General features: G+C 40.8%; 1 protein-coding gene across 1 annotated transcript in view; it reads right to left on the bottom strand.

The window, feature by feature from the left end:
* PID1 (phosphotyrosine interaction domain containing 1) overlaps positions 1 to 24,983 on the bottom strand; it is a 244,209-nt gene that overhangs the window by 140,996 nt on the left and 78,230 nt on the right. The gene's annotated exons all lie outside the window — the stretch shown is intronic.

Below are 24,983 nucleotides of genomic sequence, written 5' to 3'. Positions count from 1 at the left end.
TTTCCTCTGCAATTGACCACAGTCTCTGCCTGCCCTCCTGCCAACTTTCTCTTCTATACTAAATGCCATTGGGTATTTTCACAGTCATTGTATGCCTTACCAAGTTCACTCCTGTACATTACTTGCTTGACCCTTTTAGGCATTGAATTTGTAACCCCTGATGTAAAATGCCAAACGCTAGGAGTATGGAACAAAAATTTCACCTACTCATGAAAAAAAAAAAAAAAAAAAAACAAATTCCAGCATAGCTGAATTGAATCTTACCTGTATTTAAATAATGAAAATTCAACGAACAGGGTGTGAGTCGGTGAATGATAGAATAATAATATAAACAGGTCAACACACCTGTCATTGCACTCAATGAGTACAGGCTATGAGTAAGTACTTAGAAATCTGCTCTTCTCTGAGTTATTCCCACATGCCCCCCCACCCCGGTAGTGTGAGTATCTTGTTGCACTGAATACACTTAAGACACTTACAATCAATACTGTTTACTTTCACTTTTAATCAGGATGCATTAAGAGGGACGACCCTCCTACTTAAAACAACCAACTAAAGTGAAGAAAAAATTATGAAACCACAGTTTGTGACACTGGGTATGAAGCAATGAAGGACAGTGGCCCCTGAGAGTTGTGAAACAAATGAGGTAAGCTATAAAACTGCACAGCTTCCTGCCTGGAAACCGTCTGCAGGCTGCAGAGCAGGGAGGAGAAACACAAGCAGGACGCAGCCGGCTCCCTGAGCTACGGAGACACAGATGAAAGCCTGGTGAGACAAACAAGAGAAGAGAACTTCACAGAGAGAGAATTCTGTAAATCTTCAGAGGGCCTCCTTAAATATTCAGCTGACTACTGATCAGCATATGTATGAAAGGAAACTCATCAAAGCTGGAAAAGGTCCACTGGAAAGAATAAGAGATTAGAGCGCTGATGCTCACACAGGGCCAGTGATATTGCCTGTTCCCCTTAGCCAGAATAAAAAAAACTCATGAGTCACAGAGCAATGGGTAGAGAACTCAAGAAGTTACAGTCTCAGTAGTGGGGAAATTAGCACTAAACTACATGTTGCTCTGGTCTCACCTACAAATCTTAAAAGGAAGATTCAAGGATCAAATTGCTTCCAAGTAATTAACAGAACCTAACAATAACAAAAAGTTGAAGAATATGTATAGAAATGCAAAAATATCCAGTACCCAATAAGGTAAAATTTAAATCACCTAGCTTCCAATCAAAAATCACCAGACAAAGCCAGGCACAGTGGCTTATGCCTGTAATCCCAGCACTTTGGAAGGCCAAGGCAGGCAGATGGCTTGAGCTCAGGAGTTCAAGATCAGCCTGAGCAACATGGTGAAACCCCATCATTATAAAAATTACAAAAAATTAGCCATAGTTCCAGCTACTTGGGAGGCCGAGGTGGGAGGATCACTTGAGCCCGAGTTTGAGGCTTCAGTGAGCCATGATCAAGCCACTGCACTCCAGTCTGGGTGACAGAGTGAGACCCAGTTTCAAATTAAAAAATAAAAATTAAAAAGTTTTTTAAATCACCAGACATGAGTCATGCAAAATAGAAAGAAAATAAAATCCATAAGGGTTAATAAACCAGTTAATCAAAAGCTACCCAGAATTGATAAAGATGTTATAATAAACAGGTAATGACCTTAAAACAATACTCAGTATGACACTGATGGTTTTAACCAGTGCAATAAGGCAATGAAAAGAAATAAAAAGAATCCATATTGGAAAGGAAGAAGTAAAATTGTCTTTATTCATAGAAAATGTGATTGTCTTTTTAAACAATCCAACAATTCTTTTAGATAACCTAAAAAAAGCTACTAGAATAAATGAGTTTAGCAAAGTTGAAGGACACAAAGTCAATATACAAAATTCTATTATTTTTCTATTGTCTAGCAATGAAAAATTGGCAATGACAGCAGATGTCCTTATAAAAGACTTGTACACAAATGTTCACAGGAGCCATATTTTTAATAGCAGAAAATTAGAAACAACCTAAATGTTTCTCATCAAGTGAATGGATAAACAAACTGCGGTATATCCACATAATGAATGCTCCTCAAAAAAGTGAGAAGGAATAAACTACTGATGCACATTACGACATCAATTACCAAACAATTACCCCGAGAACACAAACAAGAAAGGGAACATACTGTATGATTCCATTTAGATAGCATTATCTAATGGAAGGGAAGGGAAGAGGAGGAGAGGAGAGGGGAGGGGAGGGGAGGGGGGGAAGGGGAGGAGGGGAAAGAGGAAGAGGGGAGGGGAGGGGAAGGAAGGGGAGGGGAGGAGAGGGGAGGGAAGGAAAGGGAAAGAAAAAGAGAGAGGGAAGGAAGGAAGGGAGGGAGGCAGGGAGGGAGGAAGGAAGAAACTCATCCTTACAGTAAAGTTACACTTTTATAAATATAGAGGAAATTATCAAAATCTAAAGTTACCATATTGCAAACACTATAGCAATGTTTCAGGTGTGAATCATTGTTTAAGGCTAAAATTAGTGGGCTAAATATGATAAGAATGAAGATATTTGTATTGTCTCAAAGAATCTTTCCAGAAGATACTTATTTTACAAAGAGAACTTTACTTTGGCACAACCTAGCAGACATCACTTAGACTGAGTGACCAAAATAACCATCTCTAACAGTGAGAAATATTGACATAATTTGTCTCTAGATATAATACACTGAGAAGGTTACAATACCACTTCTATAGCATTCCTGCCAAAAATGCATAACCTGAATGTGATCTTTAGAAAATACAGACAAACTCCAACCGAGAGATACTGTCAAGAATAACAGGCCAGAACTCTTGAAAAATGTTACAGTCATGAAAGGCAGAGAATGACAGTAGAACTGACCAGATTAAAGAATACTAAAGAGACATGACAACTAAATCTAAAATACGATCTTAAATGGACACATACCTCACAGAAAGGGCACTGATGAAGCAACTGATAAAATTTGAATAAGGTCCTAAAATTACAAAAGAGTATTTTACCAATATTACCTTCCTGGTTTTTATTATACTGTGATTATATAAACTTTTAGCATTTGGGGAAGCTTGAAAATTCTTTATGCTATTTTGTCACTATTGAAATCTAACATTATTTTAAAATAAAAAGTTTTAAAAATGGAAAGTAATCTTTGAATTTTTGAATTTTTGTTTTAATTATCGTTAAACATCACTTGTACATTTTCAATTAATACTTTTAAAAACTAACTTTAGAGTTAGCTTGTGTTCATATTTTAGCATCATACAGCTATTATTCCACTGTAGACTAACTTCCAACAGGAAGTCTCTTATAACTCTTATTTTTGTTCCTTGTGATACGTCTTTTGTTTCTGACTGCTTTTAAGGTTTTCTTTTTATGTTTAGTTTTCAGCTGTTTGGATATAATGAGGCTAGTTGAAGAGCTTGTTTCAGTATTTATCATGTTTAGTGTTCTCTGAGCTTCTTGAATCTGTAGATCTGTGGTTTGATATCTTTCATTATTTTTGGAAAATCTTCAGCCTTTATGTCTTCAACGTTTCTTCCATCCCATTCTCTCTCTCTCTTCTCTTTCTGGTATTTCAATTACATGTATTTAGACCATTTTATAGTATCCCACAAATCTTGTATTGTCTGTTCTCACTTTATACACTCTTTTTTCTCTTTGGATTTCTTTGGGTAAATTCTCTTGACCTAAATTCAACTTCACTTATTTTTCCTTTGGTTGTGCTGAATCTACTAATAAGCTCGTTACAGGACTCCCTCATCTCTTTCACTTTGTCATTATTTCTGTTATTGTTACTGTTTCCCTAGCAGTTACATCTGACTGTTTCTTGTATGGTTTTTATCTCTGAAATTCCCTATATGTTCATGCATGTTTTCTACTTTTTTCAATAGTGTTTGATAATTAAATATTAATCATTATTATTTTAAATTCTATATCTGAGTCTACTCTGAGTCTGGTTCTATCAATAGCTTTTTCTCTTCACAATAATTTTTTTCCTTGTTTCTGTGTCTGTGTGTCATATATCTTGGTTGAATGCTGAACATCCTGTGCAATATAGTCTAAGGTAAATGGCATTTTTACATTAAAGTGACCACACCTCTTCTGCTCAAGTTAATTATTGTGGGATTTCAAGTCAATCTCATCTAGAACTGTGTTGGGTTTGGGTTTCATTGCTTGACCAGGGGCTTCAATTTCTCTTACATTAGCTTGTCCTTAAGGTGGAGTCTGGTTTGCTTAAAAGTAATCATCCATTATTGCCTCAATATTCCTATGCTACTCTCAGCTTTCTCCGTACACCTGAGGCTAGAAGAAGGCCTCTCTCCTCACTCCTGCTTTGTCTCCAAAGGCCGACTGCAATTGCTTGATACTAGCCTGTGAGGTGGTATAAACTCTCCTTGGGCATCCAGCTCCCAGTGATTCTACACTCTCACGCTAACCCACAACTGACTTTTAAAAATGCAATAATTGGCCGGGCGCGGTGGCTCAAGCCTGTAATCCCAGCACTTTGGGAGGCCGAGGCGGGTGGATCACGAGGTCAAGAGATCGAGACCATCCTGGTCAACATGGTGAAACCCCGTCTCTACTAAAAATACAAAAATTAGCTGGGCATGGTGGCACGCGCCTGTAATCCCAGCTACTCGGGAGGCTGAGGCAGGAGAATTGCCTGAACCCAGGAGGCGGAGGTTGCGGTGAGCCGAGATCGCGCCATTGCACTCCAGCCTGGGTAACAAGAGCGAAACTCCGCCTCAAAAAAAAAAAAAAAAAAAAAATGCAATAATTTTCACTGGATTTTTCTTACCCCTTTGTATTGCAGTCCATGGCCTTCCCATGAATTTCCATGGGTGAGTCAGAATTCATATGCAGTCACTTTTTGGAGGCCCTGTTTTCTATATATCAGTCTAGTTGGATATACTAGATGATCCCAGATCATAGTATGATTGTGAAATTATCTACATTTTTCATTTAAGTTTTTAAACAGGCTCAGAAGGTATGGATTTTTCTTATGGGTAAAGTGAAAGCAATGCTTTCTCTAGCTTTCTGCATCCTAAGCAGAAACTAGTAGTAAAATTCACACTTTTAATCAGTTAAAAATGAATGCATTGAGGAATGCTTTATGTTTGGCAGATACAAATAAAATGTTCTGAAATAGATATTAGCATTACCTATCACTTCCAAAGGTCCTAAGGTCATTTCTCGCAAATGCTGTCTCTTTCCATCTCAGTTAATTATGTTTTCATGAATACTGACTCCTAACTGGTCGTGGTCAGCTTCCTGTCTCCCTTCTCAGACATCTCCTCTTCCAGATATATTAGCCCTATCCTCCCTGACAAATACATGGGGAAACATGAACCCTGCAACTCTCTGCAGGAAAAAACTACCCAGAATTGCAGAAATTTAAGAACAGAAGCAATGTTCCAAATGACTTAGACCAACTCCCTTATTTCACAGATGAAGACGCTAAAGCCCAGAGAAGTGAAGCAATGAGTCCAAGGTCATCCAGAGCCACAGGCTTCAAAGAAAACTAGACTCATAACCCCAGCCATCTGGTGACTGGCTCAGTTCTGGAAACGGCATGCCATCCCAGATCACTTCTGCACCCCTGCCGAGAGCTGACAAGGGAGCTGCTGTATCATCCCTTAGAACTATGAAATGGAAGCCTTTATCATCAGAAAATCCTACGCTCAGTCATGCATCCAAATTGACTTTGGCCAAGTTGTATATACTTCCTGAGCCTTGGTTGCCAATGATACAAGGCTAATAATACTTTTCATGAAAATCTGATATAAATGTGTGTATGTGTGTGTGTGTGTGTGTGTGTGTGTGTGTGTGTGAGTGTGAGAGAGAGAGAGAGAGAGAGAGAGAAACATGAGTATGAAACACCTCTCTCTCATCAAGTGTCCGGTACTTTACAAGGATGTCCTTATTTACCCTCCAATAATACTCTAAAAGTAGCAGGGCAGATTGATTTTGAGGCATTTGAATGTCGGAGCCCAGATTCTCTACGATCTTGTAACACTTCCCCACACAATGTACATTAAGTACATAGAAGAGTAACTGGCACATGCACGCGTTTACAAACATTTTTATTCTTTTCCCTTTCATGTTCTGTCATTTAAATATAGACAACCACTTAAAAATGTGTAAACGCCTATGTACCAAAGTGTTAACAGTGGCTACTATCAGGTTGTAGCATTGAGTATAATTTTTTTTATCTTTCTCTTTTGCTCTCTTTTCGATAATTTTTATTTTCTACCAATTAAAAAAAATGTGTTTTCATTTTACGGAAAGTTTAATGTAAGTGATTTGTAATTAGATGGAAGATGAGGCACAGATCAAGTAGACACCTCTCCATGACTGTTTTTGATGCATGCATACATGGAAACGCCCCAGGAAACACAAAGCCACCTCTGAAACCCTGCCCAAAGCAAGTGCAGAGGGGGAAACAGCTCTGAGTGCTTATCTTCCTCTGAAGTAATAAATGAGGACACAGAGCAGAGAATAAAAACAAAACAGAGTAAGCATACTTTCAAAAGAATGAAATAAGTCAGACAAAGCAATGTAAGATTTAGAAACCAGACCAAATGTTATGAGTTTAAGATGCCAAGGGCTGTTTCTCATTTTTGTCCCAAGGGACTTCATTCGGTCCCCAAGTCCAGCCCCAAAGGCACCTTGAGTTGCAACTGGAAGTGCTCGGCTTGACAGCATCAGAGTGAATGCCCTGCTCATCAGCACATAGCACGGACATGTCACAAACACACACATATCTATGTCCATGCACATTTTGTTTTGCTTTCATTTCACATTTGCAGGACATAATTCCTTATAGGAGTATGTTTTGGTTGATGCAGGATTGAACATCATCTTGGCAGTTTGGGAAGAAAATAAAAATAATTTTATTCCAGGGCTTCAAGTGATCAGAAAGATGACACACCAGAGCTTTGGCAAGCCAGAGTTCACTTCAATACAAGTTCAGTGGACAGCATGATGTCACCAAGTCATCTATAGATGGCAGAATTCATCCGTTCTACATGTTATCTTTAGGAAGGTTAAATAAAAAGAGTAAAAATCTTCCACATCTAGGGAGGCAGCCACTCTAATATTTTGTTGGCATTATCATCATATCTAGAAAGACTTTTCTGAAACTCCCAACCTAGATCTAACCCCTCTTTCTACTTCATGCCTTAACTCCACCTTGGATAATAATTCATATTTTCATAGCATCTGTAACACCTGAATACATTGTTTTGATGATGTTTCTTCTTTGTATCCTCAGTACCTACCAAATGTACCACACACAGTAGCTCCCAAATGTACATTTGAATGAATAAATGAATAGGTGAGTGACAAAAATAGTACTGGAATTTAAAAGCAATGTCTTCAAATTAAACACATGCTTAAGCCATGCTGTTCCCATCCTGCCTCACTCCCTTCTGTTCCTTGACTATATACCACTACCAGTTACCATCAATTCCATTGCTTCAGTCTGGAGACCACCTTGCAATGAGCTCTGGTCTAAACCCAGATCCAAATATCCACGCTCTTTTGCAGGACGTTGACAGTCTTCAGCCATGAAGACTAACAGTGGCCATGCTTGGTTCCACTGAAATCACACAACATTCCTTGGACAGAAAGTGCTCTGTGCCTGCAGTACCATAGGGAGCCGTGCACAGGGGTCATGGTCTAGGCTGGTCTCAGCAAATTACAACAGCAGAAAGGGCTCCTTCCCACCAGATCCTAGCATAGAAGTCAAAGCATTCCAGTGAAGAAAGTGAATTCCTTGATTTGTTTGGACCAGCTAAAAGGTCCAAACATCTGAAGAAGGACCTCTGTGCCCTCCTCCAAAGAGTTCAAGTATAGAATGTCCTTCCTAACCAGAAGGAATGCACAGGCGAGTCTGAAATATTGACCAATGAAGCATATATAAGAAAGTACCAAAAACCAGGTTGTTTGAAACAACAGAGTTATCGTCTAACAGTTCCAGAGGCTAGAAGCCTGAAATCGAGGTTACAGCAGTGTCATGCTCTCTTTGATGCTCCGGGAGAGTCACCTTCTTTTGTTTCTTACAGCCTGTGGTACTGTGGACAACCTTTGACTTTCTGGGCTTGTAGCTGCGTCACCCCAGTCGCATGCAGTCTTATCCTTGCATTTCTCCACATCGTCTTTCCTTCGTGCATGTCTAGCTCTGTGTCTAAATTTCCCTTTTTCTAAGGATAGTAGTCATATTGATCAGGGCCCACCCTAAGGATCTCACTGTAATCTCTTAATTACCTCTGTAAAGGCCTTACTCCCAAATAAGATCACATTTTGCAGCTCTGGGGATTGGGACGTCAACATATTTTTTTGCTTTTGTTTGTTTTGAGACAGAGTTTCGTTCTTGTGGCCCAGACTGTCATGCAATGGTGTGATCTCAGCTCACTGCAACCTCCAATTTCTGGGATCAAGTAATTCTCCTGTCTCAGCCTCCCCAGTATCTGGGATTGCAGGTGTGCACCACCACACCCAGCTAAATTTTTTCTATTTTTTGTAGATACTGGGGTTTCACCATGATGGCCAGGCTGGCCTTGAACTCTTGATGTCAGGTGATCCACCCGCCTCGGTCTCCCAAAGTGCTGGGATTACAGGCTTGAGCCACTGTGCCAGGCCTCAACATATGTTTTTAAGGAGCTCAGAAGACACTATTCAGCCCAAAACAGAAAGGAAAGGCACGCTTCACGTGGACTCTCCATGAGTCCCCCTGAGCATATATTTCACCATCCACTGCCAATCAATATTTGTTTTCACAGCACTTGAACACAATATAATTCTAAATACCTCAGGACTAGATATCAATGCAAACAGGCAGGACCTAGCCTGGGGCCTGTCCGAATTCAGTGGACCTAAGCTTGACTCGAGGATGCAGTCACCAAAATACCAATGGTTCAATAAGCTGTTCAGGCTACTGCCAGGCACAATTCTACCTATGGCAGGTCTGTCTGTTTTCTAAGAGTCATGAAAGCAAACAGCACTTGACATTTGTCAAGTTCCATTATCAGCTTGTGTCTTACCTGCTCTGATCTCTTTTGAATTGAAATATAATAAAGAACATGCCTCTTAAATCCTAGTGCTGGGTTATTCAGCCATCTATTCATTAATCCTCTTATTAATACTGAGTCATGCACTCTCCTGAGTATACAGTATTGAATAAGACAGGCATGTTTCCTGCCTTCATGGGGCTGAACTTGAACCAGGGACACTGACATTGAGAAAGTAAGAGTTTCCTGTTTCAAAATAAAAGGCCATTCATCACATTTCTTAGACCGTGTGCTAAGGAAGCCTAGAGCTGGTGCTCTTGGTGATCTTCCCTTCTCCCTGAGGCCTCCCCAATTCTACGTGGCCTGAGGCCTCTTCCAAAGCTAAGGAAGAAAAGTGCAGTGGAATTAACAGCCCCTAGAAGCCCCAGTTCTCAATCGATGAATAGCAGAGTCAAAGTATAAACACCTCAGCTCCCTAGCCCTGCTAGTTGTTTAAGTCTGAGTTGGGATGGGGGAGGTGTTTCCATTTCTGAGAATTTCCATACAGGACTAAACTCCACTAACCTCACTCCTGGTAACTAACTAGGACAACACCTTCACTGGCCTCTTCCCCTTCCCTGCCCCACTTCCCTGACTTCCACCAGGGTTTCTCCACTGCACAAAAGGCTGCTTGTGCATATATTCCTTATCTCTGGAAGACCTCAAACTAAGACAAAACTTTACTTTCCCTTAATCTATTTTAATTCAATTCAATAAACAGTTTATGGGCATTCCACAGGTAGATGATACAGGTACCCAAGAGGCTTATGGTCAGATAAGGCAGAAACAGAGACAGGCATTATACAACCAATATAAATACAATGCAGAATGACATAAAATGGTTGTAAGTGTAAAGTGAACAATTAATTTGACTCCTGGCATTGAGCTGGGTAAGCATTACAGAAGAGAGGACTACAGATCTGGACTTAGAAGTAAAGCAATATTTCCCAAGTTTTTTTTACATTAACACCCCCTTAATAAGCCTTTTTAGACTTTCCTCCATTACCTATCCCCATCCACGAAATTTCAGTACCACAGATAAATTGTGTACCTATTTACGCTGTATGGTACAGAGACATTTTTGACCCTCCCCAACCCCAGAACCAAACTTCCACCATTGAAAATGCATGAAGAAAAATAAAAGAGAGTACAGGTTTAAAAAAAACACTATGATAAATGCTGAAAGGTATGAAAGTGGACAACTTACAGAGGAAAAGATAAACGGTGCAATTTGGTCTCTAGTAGAGGAATAATGGTTACAACTTTTTTGATACGCCTACCTCAAGAGGAGGTGTCTATGTCCCTTTCAGATCAACCCTTTAAGAGCCTGGCAGCTTCCACTTGCTGAAGACTAAGCCTTGACATCCAGCCATGCTGTGAGGAAGCTCAAACATCTCCGAGGAGAGATGTATATGGAGAGAAAACAGGGCAGCCCAGTTGCCAGCTTGCCAGCCATGTGGATAAGCCATCTTGAAGTGATCCTTTAGTGCCAGCTGAGCTGTTCCTGCTGGCCCACAAAACCCTATCCAAATTGTAGATTTATGAATAGAAAAAAAAATTCTTGTTTTTTGGAGCAATTAATTATTGGAGTGATTTGTAATACAGCAATAAATAATCAGAACATGACACAGACGCTACTCAAAACTACCAAATCACACACATGGCAAGTCCACTAAAAACTCTCGCACTGCAGTCTGAATAAAGCTCTGTTCATTGTTTCTGACTGTGTTCAGATACTAAGAAACCCGAGCAAACTGAGTAAACAAGAAATTCTTAAGTGACTGATTCATTAATTAAAGTCACAAGGTCATACTTTGCTTGTCAAATACAATTTTTTTTTTTCAAGTTTAAGCAAGGCTGTTGTCTTCCAGTCAATTAGCTTGTAAACAAAAAGTATCGCAAGTCTCCATAAACAACATTCTTGTATTTCCAAGAATCAGAAAGACACTGAATACATAATACATACTTCATCATAATAAATAAAATAAACAGCAGCTCTAAAAGAATAGTTCAGACCAGAACTGAATGAAGGAAAAACACTTTTAAATGCAAGTAGTAGGCAAACTACCCCACCCTATCCTGAAGGACAATATAAAGAGGGATGAGGGAGAAAAGAAGACAAGTGATTCTTCTACATACCCACCCCATGCCATGCTAATCCCTTTTTGAGGGCCACGGGTTTTAAACAAACTATCTTTTGCTCTAAAACAAATAACATCCTTTCTCATCATTGCATCCATTCACCACATTCAAATAACAACCTAAACATAGACCACCCAACACTGAGATTCAGAGTTTTTAGAAAAGGTATTTTTAGAGTCCAAATGAATGGTGATGGACTTCACCATCCCCATGCCTGCTGCCTTCCAGAATCTGCCTCAAGCACAACACAGGCTCCCTGCACCTATTCCAAAAAGTAACATCTATCAAAGCTACAAATTTTAAGCAGGTGCATAGTTAGCATGTAAATGTAGAAAAACTTTATATTTCCTTAGCTGCATTCAACATGCTCATAAAATTTAGATTTCTGCAGTTTAGTCCAAAGTTCCTACAACTTTCAAAAATTAAAAAAAAAAAAAAAAAGATTAGCAAATTGAATTACAAACAAGAAGGATATGGAAACTTGACTCTGCACCAGTAAATGATCTTGGTAAACAAACCCTAAGTCCAAAAGCAAGCCTCCATTAATTGGTTCCATTTGACTCAGAGCTCCTCTGCTTGCCTCAGCTGACTTTGTCCAGGGGGGCATATGACTTTCAATTCCTGGATTCAGCACACATTTCCCATAGAGCCTGTGTTATGCGTTGTTTCTATTAGGTAACCAGGCCTCCAAATTCAAAAACTTACATTCTTACAAATTTTGAAAACTCTAGTCAATGCTGATGATATGTTAAAATACAAGATCTTTTCCTATAACATACAGTCCTCATATTAGTCATACCTGATTTCAACAATTCTTGATGGATGTCTACATCTACTATGTTATCTATTGCCATTAATATTGTTATTCAACTTTATTGTGAAAAAGGAGCCATTGTATAAGCCCTATGCTCCCAAATATTTCATTCAGATGACAGACATCTTTGTGTGCTTTCTCCTTAATCATTCAGTTAACAAAGGAAAGCCAAAAAATCTACTGTGGGCCAGAAAGAATCCACCAGTAGGTCAAGAAAGAATTTAAGAAGCTCTATTTCTTCCATAGCAGCCAGGGTTTCCTGAATTTGAATCCTGGTTCCACCTCTTCCTAGATGCATGGCCTGGAAAGCTAACTTAACTTCCTGTATTAGCCCCTTTCCACATGCTGACAGACATACGCAAGACTGGGTAATTTACAAAAGGAAGAGGTTTAATTAACTCACAGTTCCATGTAGCTGTGGAGGCCCGACAATCATGGCAGAAGGTGAAAGGCACATCTTACATGGCAGCAGACAAGAGAAGGGAGCTTGTGCAGGGAAACTCCCCTTTATAAAACCATCAGATCTCATGCCTTATTCACTAACAAAAAACTAACATGGTAAAGACCTACCCCCACAATTCAATTACCTCCTTCTAGGGTCCCTCCCACAACATGTGGGAATTGTAGGCTTTACAATTTAAGATGAGATTTGGGTGGGGACCCAGCCAACCATATCAGCTCCCAAGCCCCAGTTTGTACATCTGTAGATGGGGACAATTTTATATAATACCTGCACTTCATAGGACCACATAAGCATCAACTGGGTAAAATAAGTAGAACAGGTAGCCCAGGTCCCAACACCAGGCAAGAGCTTCACAGTTAGCTATAATGGTTATGCAAATTATTCCTACATAATTAATTGTTATTGCTATTTTCTTTTGTCTCTGTCTTTGCTTTTCTCATTCTCTCAATTCTTCATCTCATCTGTTTTCTCCCCCTCCTTGTTTGCACTGATTTCAACATTTCTACATTTCATCACTCTTATTGCACCAAGTGACTTATTTTCATGAGTGACTTATTTATTCATAGGTAAATTCTACAGATTTCTGGTTTAGACTTCTGATAAGGAATGGAGTAATATGAAAAGATGTTGATCAAACAGACCAGGGGAACAACTACCCAACTGAACCTCTGGCATCTGTCATCATCCTCATCACTGTCAGTCATTCTCTTCGCTAACACCTACTGAGCTGCGCCCCCAGAGCTATGTCAGGTATAAGACTCAGGAAGTGCTCATGACAATGCCCTGAGGTAGGAACTACAATCAAACCCATTTGCAGTGGTCAAAACCGAGGAACAAAGAGGTTAAATAACTCAGCCCACAGGTGTGCAGCTCAAAGTCAAAATGCCCCAAACCGGGTCACTTGTCTTCTCCAGGGTGCCTCCCTACAAACCTTCCCTTCTTTCCAGAGTGCTGGTCAGCCCCAGCAGCAGCTTAGAGACCCACATCAGAGACTGGCGCTGCACTTTTTACTCCCCTCTTTTTCTTAAACTGCACATCTACTTAATAAAAATAGCCAGTTATTTTAATCAAACCTCCCTATTGCTACATTTGCTACATTTTTATTTTATCAGAAGCTGAGGAAAAGAAGTAGAAGCTTTCATACTTGAGGCGAACATGAATTTAAATTGCAATTTCCCCATCAGAGCTCTCTAACCTCAGAAGAGGGACCACAGCAGAACGGAAGCTTCCCAGTGAGGAAGGCCAGTGCTGTGGGTTGCTCAGGATGGGCGTCTCCTGGGCATGGCCCTCCTGGCAGGCATTAGCAGTTGTCTAACAAAAACCAGTAAGCTCATGTCAAAAGGCATCTTAATCAAACAGTTGTATATAGAAATTTTAGCTTATTTTCTTCAATTAGTTTTTTTGTAAGATTAAAAAATATACAGGTAATAATTCTTTTGTTATCTTATTTTCCCACCAATAATCTTTATTGTAGTCTTCCTCAGTGACTCTAATTCTCCTGACCACTGTGCCATAAATTTCATGGTCGTTTTCTACAATAAGCCACAATTTAAAAAAAAAAAAAAAAAAAAAAAAAAAAGCCCATTGATTTCTTACGAACGTTTACCAATTATATCCAATTAAATATATTTTATTATTTATAAAGGCATTTTAAATGGCTCATATTGAAATTCATTTTTGCCATTTTAGTGTCAAATTCTATACCGAGGTAGGCTATGTGGTAGAGACTACACATGCTCTGACATTTCAGAGGTGGGAAGTATCTCTTGTGGTCTGCAGGAATCAGAAAAAGATGTGAAGAAGGAAATGGGACTGTCCAAGTGCACCAGTTCCAAGTCAGGAGAGGGAGGGATGGAGGACACATGGAGACCATGTGAAGAACAGAGCCAACCCCGGGGTGAGGCCCCAGCCCAAAGCCAGATCCTCTCTGGAAAGGTCAGATGTGAAAACTCAGTCCACAGAAATTGTGTGCAATCCCTTTAACAACTGGCTTCTTCACGGCTCTGGTTTGCACACATTTGAAAGGAGAAGGTGAAAATTTCACCCCCCTCTCTTGGTCCCAAGACCATCGGCAAATCTTACCCCTCGTGATCTCAATTCTTTGTCCCCTCAGCCTGAGGCTCTGTGCCTCCTCCCCATTCATACAGAGAAGCTGTGAAAGTCCTGGGTTTCCCACAAACAGAGGCCAAAGAATGGCCAGTCTTCACAGACAGAGCCTGCAGGCTAGGGACGGACCTCGATGGCTCCCATCAGGCCCCGCCGAACCTACAGAAAACAGCCTATTCTCGTATATTCCCTTCTAAAGACATTAGCGGATGTCTGGGTTCTTCTGGCTCCTCATCTTATGCCTCATGAGGAAAATGCTTCCCATTCAAAACAGTTAAACAAGCTCTTAAAATTGAGTGATAAATAGGAAACACTAAAAAGGAAGAGAGAATTTGGAGGAAAAAAACTACTCAAAAGTAACTTTTTAAATAAAAGACATCCTTAAATTTTTATACCATTTATAAAGAGCTGATAGCATCCATTTAAGAACACTGAACCATTTTCATTACTAACCTGTTGGAAATTGTATATTCCCTTTGATGCAAGACTATAATAAAACCCAATCATGCAAGATTCCCAACTTAAAAAAAAGAAAAAAAAAAAAAGAAAGCTCTTCTCAAAGCAAAGGTCGCTAGATACAAAGTAAATGCCAGATTTTATCTAGCTGTTTGAGAACACAGTCTGCTGAGCTGATTTAAGCAAAGGCAGCTGCGTGTAGGTCATTTGTTTGTCCTGGATTTAGCCCTGACCTGAACAGCACAAGGCAACAAAAGAGGCTGGACTCTCCTTAGCACATGGACCTTTGCTCAGAAACAGGCCAATCTGCCCAGACTCACCTTGTCCCTTCTGTCCTCAACTGAGTTCCTCACTGGACACATCCCCCACCTAGCACAAACCCAAATCTGCACCAAACACAAGAGCCAAGTCAAAGGGACTGGCTAAATCTCCTGTAGTTCGAACAAATGCCAATAATTACAACCACATGCACTTTGTATACATGTCTCAAATCTGAAGTCTCCTTCATCTTTTAAATCTCTGCTTGATTAGCCTTTGCAGAAAGTTCAAGTGACCTATGTTTTTCTAGAGTACCAGAAGTGATTGATGTTTATAAGGATACACCTTAGGCAACGCACAGATCAGACATGGGTCGACTCCTCAAAGATTATGTCCTACATAATTTTAAGTCTTGTAAATATTGCAGTTACTTGGAAGTTAGTAATCCATCTAAAATGCATAAATGTGCCTATAGAAGGCATTATTAGATAAATAATTATCACTTAATAAGTATGTGTTAACATTATGCTTACAGTGACAGAATGAAGCTTTAGGAAGAAAAAAAGTCTCAAAAAGTCAGTGTAAGAAAAAGATTTCAAACCTTAAGCAGGGTAGTCCTCAAGGTCTGGATTCTAGGCTCACAGCATCAGCATCACCTGGGAAATTACTGGAAATGAATGTTCCCAAGACCCACCGCTGATCAGAATCTCTGAGGATGGGGCCAGGTCTCCTGCCTCAAGCCCTCCAGCTGATTCTGATAGGAGATGTTTGAGAATCTCAGGACTAAAGGGAAGCCTTATTAGTGAGAAATCCTCTGAGCGGGCCTTGAAGGTCAGGTGAGATAACAGTATGCTAACAGGTGAGGCCCCAAGGGGAGAAAGAGCCCAGGGCAGAAAATAGACATTGTATTTGAGAACCAGCAGGTAGTCTAGTTTGGTTGAAATATACAATCCAAAAAGGTGAAGAGCAGAAGTTGATGCTGAAAAACAAAAAAAAAAGATACCACTCAGGTCATAAAAAACTGTATTCTGCAGGCCATGAGATATCAATGAGAATCTTAGAGCATGTAAGATCAAAGCTATCCATCAGCAAATATCTTTTGAAATCAGATTCGATACCACCTTATAAATAATAGAAGGTGACACTGAAGTCAGGAAATTACACTGATCGGCCTTTTCTCCAAATATTCCTCCAAGGCATTTCTACTGATAATCAAAAGATCCAAATTTATAACTACAATATACTTAGTATCTTAATTTTACATTTAGAAGTTCTGAACCATTTAACTGCAATAGAACAGCTCAGAAATGACACGCTGCATTATTTCTCTTTGTAGACATTATCATTATCAGAGATGTCTCTCACCTAAGCGATGAAGACTTAAGAAAGCATCACCAGTATGAAGATTACTTTTTTGTAATGAAAATTAATAACCCTCTGAATTGATGCCAGCAATAAGACTGAATGGCACAATTAAAAGTAATAAAGAGAAACTTAAATGTATATTACTAAGTGAAATGTATATTACTAAGTGTAGCCAGTCTGAGAAGGCCATATACTGTAGGATTCCAATTATATGACATTCTAGAGAAAGCAAAACTATGGAGACAGTAAAAAGACCAGTGTTTTCCAGGGGTTTGAAATGAGGGAGGAATGAATAGGAAGAACGCAAAGGATTTTTAGGGCAATGAAACTACTGAGTGTGATACAATAATGGTTTGTGCCCAAACTCATAGAAGTACAACAGCAAGAGTGAACCCTAATGTAAACTATGGACTCTGGGTGATAATGATATATCAGTGTAAGTTCATGAAATGTAACAAATGTGCCCCTCTGGTGAGAGATACAGATCATGGGGGAGGCTGTGTGTTTTGAAGGAAAGAACTAGAGAGTATATGGAACTCTCTATACCTTCCACCTCAATTTTGCTGAGAACCTAAAAGTGCTGTTACAAAATAAAATGTATTTTTTAAAGTATTTTTTAAAAAAGGCTCCCTAGAACAACAGTTGAGTTGTTTTTAGGAAATTTACATAAAATCTTAGGTACTTAGAGGTCACTTGTCCACAGCTCCATTTTAAGTATCTAACTCCCTGATCATGAGCTTTTAGTTTTTCAGCTGAAGGCCATGGATTTCCAGCATCTTCAACCAGACAGAGACCTCAGCCCATTCATCCACCATCTGTTCCCTGTGACTCGCCCTCTTATGTCCGGTCTTTCCAGCCTAATTTCTAAGGCCAATCGTCATGACAGTTCTCTTTTATACACTTTTAATGACTACCTCATCAGCTCTTTTGAAAAACCAACCATGGTAAAACTCACTTTCCGCTCAAGTCATGAATCTATGCCCAGGGTTAGGGAAGTCCACACAACCAAGCTGGCATTTACGTGGACTTCATGTCCTAAACCCCAAATGGGCAGTTCAGGCAACTCAGCATTCTCACTGCACTCCCTCAATGCACTCGTTTACATGACTCTTTAATACCTTCTCCTTGTCCCCATTCTCATGCTCAGCTGAGGGCTTTGCTTCCTGCTATAGGTTGAACTGTGTTTTCCAATGTGTTTGAGGTTCTAAACATGGAACTTGTGGATGTGACCTTATTTGGAAATAGAGTCTTTGCACATGTAATCAAGTTAAAGTGAAGTTATACCTGGGTAAGGATGGGCCCTAATTCAATAACTTCCATCCTTATGAGAGGAGAGAAATTTGAACACAGAGACGCATGGGAGTACACCACATGAAGATGGACGCAGAGGCTGGAAGCATGTGTCTATTATACAAGCCAAGTTGCCAGCAACCCCCACAAGCCAGGGAGAGGTATGGAATAGATTATTCCTTAGAATGAACCAACCCTGCTGACACCTGGCTATGGGACTACCAACCTCCCAAACTGAGAATAAATTTCTGTTGTTTTAAGCCCCTAGGATAGTTAACTTTGTGGGTCAGCTTGATTGGGCCATGGGGCCCAGATATTTGGTCAAACATTATTGTGGGTGTATCTATGAGAGTGTGTTGGGTGAGATTCGCATTTGAATTGCTAGACTGAATAAAGCAGACTGCCTCTTCTAATGTACGTGGGACTCATCCAATTGATTGAAGGCCTGAATAAAACAAAATGGCTGACTCTCCCTCAAGGAAGAGGAAATTCCTCTTGCCTAACCTCCTGGAGCAGGCACATCAGACTTTTGCTGATTTTGGATTCACACTGAACTATCGGCTCTTCTTGGGTCTTGAGACTGCTGGCTTTTGGACTAGAACTCCTACCATTAGTTCTGCTTTCCAGAGTTCTGGACTCAGACTAGAACCACCTCACTAGCTTTCCTGGGTTTCCAGCTTGCCAACTGTGGATCTCCAACATCACAGCCTCCATCAATCATTGCAAAGCCAATTATTATAATAAATTTCTCTCTCTTCTCTCTCTGCACTCCCTTAATGCACTCGTTCACACACACACACATATATAGATACATATGTTCAGAATATATATATATTCTATTGGTTCTATTTACCCAGAGAACCCTGACTAATACAGCCTCCCAGTTTGTGATACTTTGTTATAGCAGGCCTAGGAAACTAACACACTTCCTATTTCTATGAAAAAAACCTGATGCACATAGAAGAGAGCCTTTCTAAGCTCATATCCCTCAGCATCTGTCTGCCAAGACTCTGCCTTGTCTCATGTTTCTCTAGATGCCCTAGCTATACTCCTATGGATAGCCAATTGGTCCATGTGCACACTGATCCCATCCCCTCCTATCTACTCAGGGACGCTGCTCCAGCAAGTCTTGCCCCCATATTAGCCTGTTTATACACTGCTGATAAGGTATACCCAAGCCTGGACAAGTACCAAAAAAAAAATAAATAAAAGAGGTTTAATTGGACTTATACTTCCACATGGCTGGGGAGGCCTCATAATCAGAACGCAAGGAGGAGCAAGTCACATCTTATACATGAATGACGGCAGGCAAAGAGAATTGCACAGGAAAAATCCCCCTTATAATAACCATCATATTTCATGAGACTTACTCAGTATCATGAGAACAGCACAGGAAAGACTGCCCCCATGGTTCAGTTACCTCCCACTGGGCCCCTCCCACAACACATGGGAATTCAAGATGAGATTTTGGTGGGGACACAGCCAAACCATATCATTCTGCCCGTGGGCCCTCCTAAATTTCATGTCCTCACATTTCAAAACCAATCATGCTTTCCCAACAGTCCCCCAAAGTCTTGACTGATTTCAGCATTAACTCAAAAGTCCATAGTCCAAAATCTCATTTAAGACAAAGCAGGTCCCTTCTACCTATAAGCATGTAAAATCAAATGCAATTAGTTACTTCCTAGATACAGTGGGGGCACAGGCATGCAAAAGATGGATTCCCATGGTATTAGGCAGCTCTGCCCTTGTGGTTTTGCAGGGCACAGTCTCCCTCCCAGCTTCTTTAATGGGCTGGCATTGAGTGCCTGTGGCTTTTCCAAGTACATGGTGCAAACTGTTGGTAGATCTACCATTCTGGAGTCTAGAAGACGGCGACCCTCTTCTCAGAGCTCCATTAGACAGTGAGTAAGGACTTTGTATGGGGACTCTGACCCAAAATTTCTCTTCTGCACTGCCCTAGCAGAAGTTCTCCATAAGAGCCCCACCCCTGCAGCAAACTTATGTGTGCCGGCAGGCTCAACACAACGTGGAAGCTGCCAAGGCTTGAGGCCTGCACCCTCTGAAGCCACAGCCCAAGCTCTAGATTGGCTCCTTTCAGCCACAGCTGGAGTGGCTGGGACACAGGGCACAAAGTTCCGAGACGGCACACAGCAGAGGGACTCTGGGCCTGAGCCACAACACCATGTTTTCCTCCTAGGCCTCCAGGCCTATGATGGAAGGGGCTGAGGTGAAGACCTCTGACATGCCCTGGAGACATTTTCCCCATTGTCTTGGAGATCAACTTTTGGCTCCTCATTACTTACTCAAATGTCTGTAGCCAGTTTGAATTTCTTCTAAGGAAATGGAACTTTCTTTTCTATTGCATTGTCAGGCTGCAAATTTTTCAAATGTTTATGCTCTGTTTCCCTTTTAAAGCTGAATGCCTTTAACAGCACCCAAGTCAACTCTTGAATGCTTTGCTGCTTAGAAATTCTTCTGCCAGATACCTAAATGATCTCTCTCAAGTTCAAAGTTCCACAAATCTCTAGGGCAGGGGCAAAATGCTGCCAGTCTCTGCTAAAACATAACAAGAGTCACCTTGCTCCAGTTCCCAACAAGTTCCTAATCTCCATCTGAGACTACCTCAGCCTGAACCTTATTGTTCATATCACTATCAGCATTTTTGTCAAAGCCATTCAACAAATCTCTAGGAAGTTCAAAACTTTCCCACATTTTCCTGTCTTCTTCTGAGCTCTCCAAACGGTTCCAACCTCTTCCTGTTACCCACTTCCAAAGTTAATTCCACAGTTTTGGGTGTCTTTTCAGCAATACCCCACTCTTGGTACCAATTTACTATATTCGTCTGTTTTCATGCTGCTGATAAAGACATACCTGAGACTGGGCAATTTACAAAACAGGTTTAACTGGACTTACAGTTCCTCATGGCTGGGGAGGTCTCACAATCATGGCAGAAGGCAAGAAGGAGCAAGTCATGTCTTACATGAATGGCTGCAGGCAAAGAGAGTTTCTGCAGGAAAACTCCCTCTTATAACAACCATCAGATCTTATGAGACTCACTATCACAAGAACAACACAGGAAAGACCTGCCCCCATGATTTAATTTGCTTCCACTGGGTCCCTCCCACAACATGTGGGAATTCAAGATGAGATTTGGATGGGGACACAGCCAAATCATATCACCCCCCTTATTTCATTTATGTTTTCCTCTCTCCAGGATCATTTCCATAAGCATAAAACAAACTATAATTTCCCCTGGCTAAAAACAAAACAAAACAAAAATCTCTTGAATCCATGTCTCCCAATCTCTCCTCCACCAAGCTATTTTCTCATTCCTCCCATCCCCTCCACAGACAGCCTCAGTTTTAAAGTTGGTTCACCACCTTCTCCAGTTTCCCTATTCCCCTCTCTCATAAACCCATGCTAATCAGGCTTTCACCTCATCACTCCACTGCAATGGCTCAAAAATATTTGCTGAATGACAGACTGGTACCACTGTGTTACTAGGAATATTTCTACCCTCCACATTCCTATCCCTACTTATCTCTATTGATTTTTAAACCCGTAGTTACCCTCATCAGTTCTGATCCATGACGCACATTACACATTACAAATACACATCATCACAACCAAACAAGTGGTATGGCTGAGGTAAGACACTCATTCTCTCTAGGTTTCTTCATCTTTAAAACAAAGGCATTAAAAGTCGGTTCTGACTCATCCTGCTTTGACCTTTTTCGACTGGCATCTATTCATTCCTTGGTGGTCAGCTATGGTCTAACAGTGTTATGACCCATATTTGCATGATTTGATACTCTGGGATGCATTTACTTCTCCCCTGAAAAAAAAATGAAGAAAGGAAAAGGCAATGAAAGCGAAGAGAGAGAAGGAAAAGGGAAGGGAGGGAAAGAGAGTGATGGGTGGAAGAAAGAAAGAGAACCAAAAAAGATAAAGAAGAGATTTTGTTGTTAGGCCAGGCGCGATGGTGCACACCTGTAATCCCAGCACTTTAGGAGGCTGAGGCAGGTGGATCGCCTGAGGTCAGGAGTTTGAGGCCAGCCTATCCAACACAGTGAAACCCTGTCTCTACCAAAATTACAAAAAAATTAGCCAGGCACAGTGGCAGTTGCCTGTAATCCCAGCTACTTGGGAGGCTGAGGCAGGAGAATTGCTTGAACCTGGAAGGCAGAGGTTGCAGTGTGTTGAGATCGCACCATTGCACTCCAGCCCGGGAAACAAGAATAAAAAAAAAACAGAGAGAGAAGGAAGGTAACACCACTCAGGGCACAGTTCTGTTAAAGACATATTTTTAGATCCTTACTCTACAGCAAAAGATGATTATATGATCTAGCTGCTCCTTAAACCTCCTTGGTCTTTTTAGTAAGCATCCTTTTAAAAATCTATATAAAGTCTGTTTTTCTTCTTTATTAAATTTTTCTCAATGACAATTACTGGTAACCGCTCCTTAAGTGCTCCTCAGATCAAAGAGAATAAATACATTTAGGCATGCCTCAAGAAAATTGAACTTCTCAAGTTACCCTTAAATCATGAGAAAAACCTGTGAAAGTCCTCTTTGTCTCTATTAACTACAACTCATTTACCATCGTACACAACAGATGGGTGTGGTTACATAGATCATTCTTGCAAAAGAGTGCCTTTCAGTAAAGGGCAAGTGGAGGCTGAAATCCACTGAATCCTCTGCCTACCAAGCCGCACCCATGGAGCCGCACCCAACCCGAAGTCACACAGAATGAATTTACGCACTACCTGGGCCGATGTGAGGTCAGTGCACAGCCCCAAGTCCATTAGATCATGCAAATGACAGAGAAACACGGCTGCTCTGTGTCAGCCAAGGAGAAATAAGAAACCTCAAATGGCACAGTGGCTCATACCTATAATCCCAGCACTTTGGGAGGCCAAGGCGGGTGGATCACCTGAGAACAGGAGTTCAAGATCAGCCTGGCCAACGTAGTGAAACCCCATCTCTACTAAAAATACAAAAAAATTAGCAAAGCGTGGTGGCGGATGCCTATAATCCCAGCTACTTGGGAGACTGAGGCAGCAGAATGGCTTGAACCCGGGAGGCGGAGGTTGCATGAGCCGAGATTGCACCACTGCACTCCAGCCTGGGCAACAAGAGTGAAACTCAGTCTCAAAAAAAAAGAAGAAGCCTCAACTGGCTCATACTTGACTGTTGATAATAATCCACATGGCAGAACAGTCCAGGGGCAGGCAAGGGAGGGGCAGAAAGTTAACCGGACTGGCCTGCCAGTGTTTCCAAAATGTAGAAGAGCCTCACGGGGTACATGAGATGATATAATCTACCACACGGATACAGAATTATGGAGTATTCATCTCCCTTAAATAGTGAGAAAGTTATTCCCATTTGAATTATCTTTCAAATTGCTGAGATTATCGGTGAGAAAGTCTCAGTTTGATGCCAGTATACGTTCACCATCTTTCTTACACACTTTTCTTCCTTTTAAGCTGAGTGATTACTGACTCCACGCTCAGAGCCCTCAGAAAGCAGTAACAGCTCATGAACTTTTTTCCCACTGTATTCATTTTTGTTGTTTCCTTCTGGTTATGGCAAGTGACATTGGTTCCCAATGTAAGGCAATGGCATAAATATTCTCTTTTAAATAAAGGTATTACCTAACAAGGTGTGTCAATTTAATAAAAAGAGAGGGTAAATATTTCAGTTAGCATATAGCTATATAAAAATTGTGGAGCTGGCATAAGGTATCAGAACACTGGCAACTGCATTATGCAAATCATAGAGGTAAACCAGCCCTGGGCTTCACCCCTGGTTGCCGGAGGAGCAGGACACAGTCTCTCTCTCCCAGTGGAATTCCTGGCATTTGGCAGGAGTCAGACATGGAACAGGCATCCTTGAAGACTCCTAGAAGGAACTAGATGACCATCCAGAGATGGTCACCCACTGAGCAACTACAGGGGAGATGGACACACACAGAGAGGATATGAACATCGAGATCTTGTCTACAGATTTTTTCTGTAGATGAAGAGTCCAGGAAAGGGAGCCTGCCTGTTGAGAGGCAGGAGAAAGATTGAGAATCTGTTTTATTGGCCTATCTGTAGCTCATAGTTGACTGCTGATACTATATTGGGCAGACATCTTGCTTCCAAGCGTCATTACTGATTTCCTAAGCATATTGGCTCTTCTTGGATTTTTCCTCTTTCTTTTATTGTTTTTTCTGTTTCATTCAACAACTTGCTGTAGACTGGGTTATTTACAAGCCTCTTATTTCCCAACGAGATCCGCTGGTACATGGACTCTCAAGAGGGACCATATCACCGCCAAGGGAGCAAAAACTAGTTCTTGATTTCTAAAATAACCCAATATTTTTCTTATGTATAAACTACTGATAAAACAACAGTATATAAATGATTATAATACATCACATTAAAATTTCATTGAGGAGGATGTTACTAGGAAAAAAACAATGCCTAAAAGGATCTTTAAGAGAGCAATAATGAAGAAACAAGAAGGTTGGGAAACCAGAGTTGGGTTTCTGAGCCTCAGTACTACTTAAATTTGGGCCACATAATTCTTTGGTGAGGAACTGTCCTGGATGTATTGGGTGTGGCAACATCTTTCTCCTGCCTCTCAACAGGCATGCCCCCTCCTCTGGACTCTTCCTCTACAGAAACAATCTATAGACAGGAACTCGATGTTCATGTCCTCTCTCTCTTAAATTGGATTAAGATTTTTTTTAATTGGCCATTACCCATTAGATGACAGCTAAATCTCCCAGCTATCTTCAGAAAATGTCATGTATCTCCTGGAAGGAGGGCAAATCGCCACCAATGGAGAACAACCGGGGTAGAGGAAACTGTTCACAGGTATCAAAAGAAGGCAGCCAGCAAGTCAGCCACGTGGCCCAGTGCTCCGGGAAGAGGGAGCTTCTAAGGTTGCCAATAGCCTCTCTCAAGAGAAAGGAATGAAATTCTCACATAACCAGGGTCCTCTCTCAGGGGTCCCTTGACATGGCACAAAGCCCAATTCCTTATA

This window comes from Sapajus apella, unplaced genomic scaffold, assembly GCF_009761245.1.
Source record: "Sapajus apella isolate SASKATOON/1434 unplaced genomic scaffold, GSC_monkey_1.0 scaffold10, whole genome shotgun sequence".
Classification (NCBI taxonomy): domain Eukaryota; kingdom Metazoa; phylum Chordata; class Mammalia; order Primates; family Cebidae; genus Sapajus; species Sapajus apella.
Note: the sequence above shows the minus strand (reverse complement) of the source record. Positions and strands in the feature narration are given on the sequence as shown.